The following is a 7,671-nucleotide window of genomic DNA, read 5'->3' on the forward strand; positions in this document are numbered from 1 at the left end:
TTTGGTGGTAGGTGAGGTATGGAAACCAGTGGGATCCCACACTCTGTGGTGCCAAGCTGGATTCTCAGACTGGAGTATGACTTCCATGTGACTCAGGAAAATAAAGTGTGCAGATGTAGGTGTAGAACATCCTGTGCATGGAGCCTCACATATGGAAAAGCATGTGGGCCAGACTTCTGTAAAATTACTAATGAGTCTGTGTGGAAAGCACTTTCCCAATTCCTGCTATCCCAGCAAAGATGTAACACAGTTCTTGGGTGAATTCAGATGGAGACTCAACTTGCAGCTGATATTAAATTCATAGAAATGATTGAACAGTTCTTTTTATTGCTTCATTTTGGTTTTCTTTTCATTTTTGTTTGTTTGTTTGTAAATTATTGTGCTTTTATGTTGGAGGGAAAAAATTATCATTTCATACTGTATTCTGTGGACGTTTTGAAGCAGTTTATCATTTTTAATGTTTTTGAGGCACAGTATAATTCTGTTATTCCAGAGAAGATTAATTTCAACTTGCAAGCCAAGACATCTAAATTTAGATGTTGGCAAGGTAGGAGTCCACGTGTGAGGCAAATTCTTACATACCTATTAAAGTCACTTCAGGTCTGCTGAATTCAGTTAGGAAAACATGAAAACTATTCAGATGAAAAATCATGTTTAGCTGAATAAATGCAAAATTCCCTGACAATATTGATCTCAATAAACTCTAATAGATTCCTGTCTCCCTTGTCTATGCCTATGCAGATATGTGCAAACAGCATCTATAGTTTTTAAAAAAGAATCATAAATTTTTCAATGAAAATAAAAGTATTTGCAATATTTGACTTGGATCTTTACGCTTCAGTTTTGAACTTATAGCTCAGTTCAATATCTAAAGGGCAAATATATAAATGATCAAAAATAAAATGTAATTCCTTGCCAGTAAGAATGACAAGCACTAGAGAAGACTTTAAATTAGTCCTGTCTGGTGAGAAAGAAGGATTTTATATTCAAATGTGTCAACTGCCTCTTAATCACGTCTAGATATAGACAGAAATTATTTGCCTATACTGAGATAGAAACCCAGCAGAACATTAACACTTTACTTGTCTGATTAATCTGTCCCTCAGACTGGAAGCAGATTGACTGTTCTGTGAGGATTTGCAGGATCTCAGTCTTTTGTGGGACGTGGGACAGGACAGCCAAGGCAAAACTGGGGCATTCCCTGGGAATTCTTGGAGCCAGAAGTTACCCTGGTGGAGATGTAAGCAGGAAGGGCAGCCCATGGGGTGCCAGGCTGTAGGAGAAACCTGGAGTTTGGGTGTATAAAGTAATGTTTCCAATGAGAGGGAGAGTGAAATTTCTGAGTATAAAACTTCATCTGTCCATATCTATGGTCCTCAACACCCACTTACATCCAAGAAAGCTCTGACAGTGATGCTTTTTTCCCACATCTTCCTTACCCAAATTCAACTGGTAGTTCTCTCAGCTGGCCCAGCTGCTGCCTGGTCATTACCCACCAAAGCCTGAAGCCTCCCAGCCCCTCCAGAGCTGCGATGTCACAGGAATGGATGTTCCATTAAACACTCTCATTTGTACAGAATCAGTCCTGCCTCCTTTCCTGCTGCACTTCAATCCCCCAGGATCCCTGGGATGCTCACAGGGGCCCTGCTGCTCCCTGCACTTCTGTTTAAGGCAATCCCCAGAGGGGTGGTGGCTAAAGAAAACTGTCTGCAACCTGCAGTTTTAAAAATAGCAGCAGATGGCTGGAACTCTGCCCCCAGCCGGGCCTGCAGTGAGCAAAGGTTCGTGAACGATTTCGGGGTCAGCCCTGCACTGTGGGAACAAACAGCCCGTGCTGTGTTTGAACTGGAGACTGAAGAGCCAGCCACAGCAGGAGCTGTTCTCTGATTCTTTTCAGGCACTTTTGGAAAGGTTGTTCTGCTTTGTTCCTTCAGCCAAGCAGGCTGGAGATGGGACTGAGCTTGCTGCACTATGAACATCCCTTGTCAAAATGCTTCATCCCTTTTTACCTCTATTCTTTTTCCCACACCTCATAATATTTCCATCCTTTTTTTTTTTTTTTTAAAATTTTTTTTTTAATTATTTCAGACCTTCCTCATTAACTTTTACCCCAACAGCATTTGCTTCTCTCGTGTTCCATATTGCAATATGGACCAGTCCCACTTTTAGAATCATAGATCATACAATGGTTTGAGTTGGAAGGGACCTTAAAGATCACCTCATTCCCACTGCCCTGCCACAAGCAAGGGCACATTTCACTAGACCGGGTTGCTCAGAGCCCCATCCAAGCTGGCCTTGAACATTCCAGAGATGGAGCAGCCACAAAGTCTCTGGTCTTTGTACCTTTCTTTGCTTAATACCTGTCCCTGATGCTGATGCATTTCACACCTTTGTCACTGCCTTTACAGGAATTTGTTGCCTCGGGTCTCCAGCATCTTTCCTCACTGACTTTCGGTGCAGATGTTCTTCACCCATCAGCTCACCATGCAAAGAGCACTGGGCTGCTCAGCTCCCACCATCATCAAACTTCTCACAGGGCTGCTGCCACCTCCTGTATTTCAGGCCACAGTGTCTTCCTTGCACACTCTGTTCTCTGGACTTACTCCATCCTGCATCAAACACTTTCTGGAACTAAAGCCTCTCCTCCTGCTTTCTTCTCTGTTTTAGCCCCAGTAAAAATCAAAAATCAGACCTAAGGCCAGCAATCCCAATATACTCCTACTTGGCAAAGGACTTGAACGCAGAGTTAGATTTAAACCCGAACTGTTGGAAGGAGACATTAGGGAGTAGAGAAAATTGGGAGCCTATTCTCTCATTTTCCCTGCTAAAAAATTCAGTAGCATTCCCAGTTGCACAGCTTTGACTGGGACCATGAATGATGGAGCCTTTCATTTCTATTTTGCACTTTGTCTTGAATTACCTTTTCTTTTCTGTTGTCACAGAAGAAAACAGTTTTTCTTAAATATATCAGGTTTGAAAAAGATGCCCTAAAGCATTTTCTAGACTTGATTTTCCTTCTTAATTTGTGTTAGGGTATTTCCACAGCATTCTGTAGAAGTTACAAGCTGCCCCACAGCTGGCTGAAAATGCCTGGATGCCCTGCTTCATTCCTTGCTTTTACCCAGCCCCCTCATTACAAATTGAAATGACAATAAAAATTAGGGTGATAAACAAAGAGGAACTTAGCAAAGTTCAGCTACCTGAGGGAAAAGATCACATCTTGTCCAGCGAGTGACAAACATTCAGTGACATTGCAGAGATGAAGGACATGCAAGACCATCCTTCCAGTGATGAAGGTCTGCAGGATAGTTTCTGTTGGACAACAAAACCTCATCCCTGACCCACCAGGGCAGGACTTGAGGCCTGTGAGGCTTTTGCAGAGAGTTATCACACTGCAATCTGTGCTACTCAGTCTGTTGCTGCTGGCATTATGTCACCCAGGAACACCCCCCCCTCCTCTGAGCTGAGAGGGAGGCAGGAAACCTAAACCCAGGAGTTACCCCAGCAAATGTAATCTGCAAACCTTTTCTCCTTGGATTAGGTCATTTCAAGGCTTTGTCAAACAGCTTGAAGCAGCCTGAAAGGGGGCCAAAAGAAACGAGGGCTGCTAGACTGGGTCACAGCTGTGACTGAAAGGTTGACAATGGCTGAGGTGGGAGAGGGAGGCTGGAAGAATGAGACCAACAGGGAAGTGTTGCTGCCCACGCAGATAAGTCACTGGGTGGAAAAGCTTTGCCAAGCAAAGGCTTGCTGCAGTGGGAAGCACATTGTATTCAGGGCTCACAGCTGCTGAGTATCAGCCAAGACAACTGCTCTCTTGCACCGAGAGGATTTATAACGTTTAGTTCCTTTGGGTGCTTTTTGCAAAGCATCGTTTTTGCTGTCTGGGAAAGAGGGACGAGCAGAACACATTGTGATTCAGCAGAGGAGAAATGCCCTTTGGAGACAATCAAAGAGCAGCCTGAAGATACAGGGAGGGGATAGCACCAGGACAGCTCACCAAGGGAATTGCCACGGTCTTGGCCTAAGCGTGTTGGACACAGCGAGGCTTCTCCCAGGAGCTGTCCCTGCCCTCTCTGACTCTTACCAAGGACAAAGGTTAATTCTTAATCTCCCAGCGTGACAGAGACAGTCTTGGGATGGGGATTTCCCTCCTCCCCTCTCCCAAGGCTGGCTCCAGCGAGGTGCAGGGACCCTTTGACGACTTGACAAAGGTCTTTGAGCACCATCCAAGTGCGTTTCTGAGTGAGACCCTTCTCCCTGTGAGTGGGGAGGAGAGCCAACATCCTTCCTCACAAAGTGCCTCTGTGTTGTCCCTCTGGCATCCGGACACAGGGCTTGTTACCAGGCAGTTTGAAGGACTTTTTTTAAAAAAAATAGATCCTTCAAGCAAGCAGAATAAGGAGACAGTGAGACCCGAGTGACTTGCCAGGAAGTTCCGATGGGTGGGATGTGCAACGAGTTTTCTCCACCCCTACTCACAAGGAGCTGGAAAGTGGGGCTGCCTGCCTTGATTAAATGGAGCCAACAATGCAAGGAGATGGGGAAGGAAGGGGTATCACCAGGGGTGTTTGTCAAATAAAAGGAAAAATAATGGTTTGGGTTTTTTTTTTAAACTTTATTTAAAAACTTGGAGCAACTCTTTTATGTGGGTTCATTAAGTGCTGGTCTCTGAAAGGCTTCAGTGGCCTCAGAGACACCAAGAGCAGGAACCCGTGTCTCAAACAGCATCGAGGTCCTTTTTTTACATCCCAAATAAATTTGCAGCTTCCACATGACTTCTGGAGACTCTGTCCCTGCCACAGCTCAGTGCCTGGAGCAGTGTGTGGACGTGTGTGTGTGTACAGGAGTGTTTGCATGTGGATGTATTTACAGACACCGTTTCCCAGCCAAGGCCTGGGGTGCAGAGTGCCAGCTTGGGGCTGAGCCAATATTGTTGTGTTCTGGGAAAACACACAACCAGAGCTCCTATTTGGGTTATGATAAGAGTCCAATTTAATCACAGCAGAAGCCAAAGTCATCCCAAATTACAGCTCAGTGCAGGCTGTGATAGCAGTGAGGTTGCAGCATGTAGTTCTCAAAGAACATGAGCTAATGTCTAGAAAGTGAGAGTGGAGGAAGGGCCCTGGATTTTGCTTTTGGCCTGGCCACCAATTCCATTCTGGTCTGAGACAAATCATGTTAGGCAATATTTGTTATTCTGAAAAAAAAAAAGGTAAGAGCTCTTATCCAAGTAAGAGCTGGTAAAAAAAAAACCACCAAAAAACACCAAAACCAAGATGTCTGCAGAACTTCAGGCTGTTCCAGTGTCAGACTGTAACATGCACCTAAACGTGGATGGAGAAGGTCAACATTCAAGTTGTATTTTGCTTCCCCTGAGGTGAGATTTTCAAAGATATTGGACTTAACTAGGAATTCAAATCTCAGCATTATATTCTGGGGGCTTCTGCCTCTAATTCACTCACATTTCTAAATGTCTGTGATATGTGACTGCCTCAGTTTTCCTCCCTCTGATGGAGACAGAACCTCTATGCTGAAACAGGGGCAAGTGTGTGGAAATTAATTGCCTGTATTTTTACAGCAACTCTATCACTAGCAGCAAGTTCTTCCTGAATATTTTAATATTACAACTTCAAAAGGAACACATTATTGCTGTACAAAGTTGCTGTGAAGTTTCATTACTTAAGTCTTGCAAATACTCTGAGTTATAGTTTTCATTTCACATTTATTGTCATTTTTTATTGACATAATAACACAGGATGAAATCACAGTCAGTATTTCTAGCTTAATATCAGTTTCTTTGGGTTTGAGGGTTTAAACACTGTCCTTGCTGCCCTGTAGCTCTGAGGGTGCTTTAATATTTTGAAAAGGCAGAGCAGTGCCTTAGAATGATCTCCATCAGACAATATAATACGTAACTTTATTATTATTAAAAGGATACTTTGGTGTCCCACTTGATCTGATACTTTTTCTTTTCTCTCCACGTTGTGCAGATTTTTTTTTTTTAAATTCCATCATCCCACCTATAATTTTTCTTTTTCTTCATTCAAAAAGTGTTCTGTGTTCTGGCCACAAAGAAAAGACCACAACGTGCTACTCTCTGAATGTTGTACCAACTCTTCTCTTGAGAGCTATTATCAAGTAAGAAAAAAGATGAATCAGTAAAATAATTGTATTGAAGAAGCCTGTGGCTGACCTATTCCAATTTCCTTGTCCAAGCTGGAAGGATACAAAAGAGATAAACTCCAATAAACACTGTACATTTGAATATTTAAGATGCCTGACTTTCTACAATGACGCTGTGATTTGGTACTTCTGCCTTCTTGGAGCCTTTTGAAGTTTTTTTAATTGACTGTCTCACTTTCATAATGTCACAAGTGTTTCAGAGGAGATGAAGATACTACTAATATAGGCTTTCTATTTTTCAAATAGAGTCTTCAACTCATTTGTGCTCTTTGTGCTGGCTCTGCTCTGATCTCACTGATGACTTACAACAAAACATGTTACATAAACAGCTCTCTTCCTTCCAAAGTGTTCTTCTTCACCTTCCTGGGAATTATTGCTCAAACTCTCATATTTGGTAAAAAGTTTGGCTTTTTTTGTCTGATTCAAATGGGATGAACTCCTGACCTTTTCAAGCTCATTGAAGACAGACCCAGCAGAAAGAGACTTATAAACAGGCAAGTTCTTGTGAAATCACCAGGGCTGCAAAATTGTCACCCAACAACTGGTAATGGCCCATGTATGGCCTGTCAGTGTGAATAAGATGAATACATTGAAGGGTAAGTTATCTTGCACCCAGAGATGGTTGTTTCTGGGCAAATGAGAGTCCAAAAGAGAGGAAAAAAAAGAAGAAAACTTAAAAAAACCACAAAAAAAAAAAAGAAAAAAAAGAAAAGGAAATAAAAGGAAAAGAAAAGAAAAGAAAAGGAAAGGAAAGGAAAGGAAAGGAAAGGAAAGGAAAGGAAAGGAAAGGAAAGGAAAGGAAAGGAAAGAAAAGAAAAGAAAAGAAAAGAAAAGAAAAGAAAAGAAAAGAAAAGAAAAGAAAAGAAAAGAAAAGAAAAGGAAATAAAAGAAAAGAAAAGAAAAGAAAAGAAAAGAAAAGAAAAGAAAAGAAAAGAAAAGAAAAGAAAAGAAAAGAAAAGAAAAGAAAAGAAAAGAAAAGAAAAGAAAAGAAAAGAAAAGAAAAGAAAAGAAAAGAAAAGAAAAGAAAAGAAAGAAAAGAAAAAAGGAAAGGGAAAGGGAAAGGAAAGGAAAGGAAAGGAAAGGGAAAGGGAAAGGAAAGGAAAGGAAAGGGAAAGGAAAGGAAAGGAAAGGAAAGGAAAGGAAAGGAAAGGAAAGGAAAGGAAAGGAAAGGAAAGGAAAGGAAAGGAAAGGAAAGGAAAGGAAAGGAAAGAAAAAAAAGAAAAGAAAAGAAAAGAAAAGAAAAGAAAAGAAAAGAAAAGAAAAGAAAAGAAAAGAAAAGAAAAGAAAAGAAAAGAAAAGAAAAGAAAAGAAAAGAAAAGAAAAGAAAAGAAAAGAAAAGAAAAGAAAGAAAAAACCCCTGCTTATTCTATAGCAAGAGGAAGATAAAAATTCTTTAAAAATTAAAAAAATAAAAACTTTCTTCTTTCTTCTTCTTTCTTATTATTTCTTCTTCTTCTTTCTTCTTCTTCTTCTTCGTTCTTCTTT

This window comes from Myiozetetes cayanensis, unplaced genomic scaffold, assembly GCF_022539395.1.
Source record: "Myiozetetes cayanensis isolate MyiCay16 unplaced genomic scaffold, myiCay2020 scf1, whole genome shotgun sequence".
In the NCBI taxonomy this organism is placed as follows: Eukaryota; Metazoa; Chordata; class Aves; order Passeriformes; family Tyrannidae; genus Myiozetetes; species Myiozetetes cayanensis.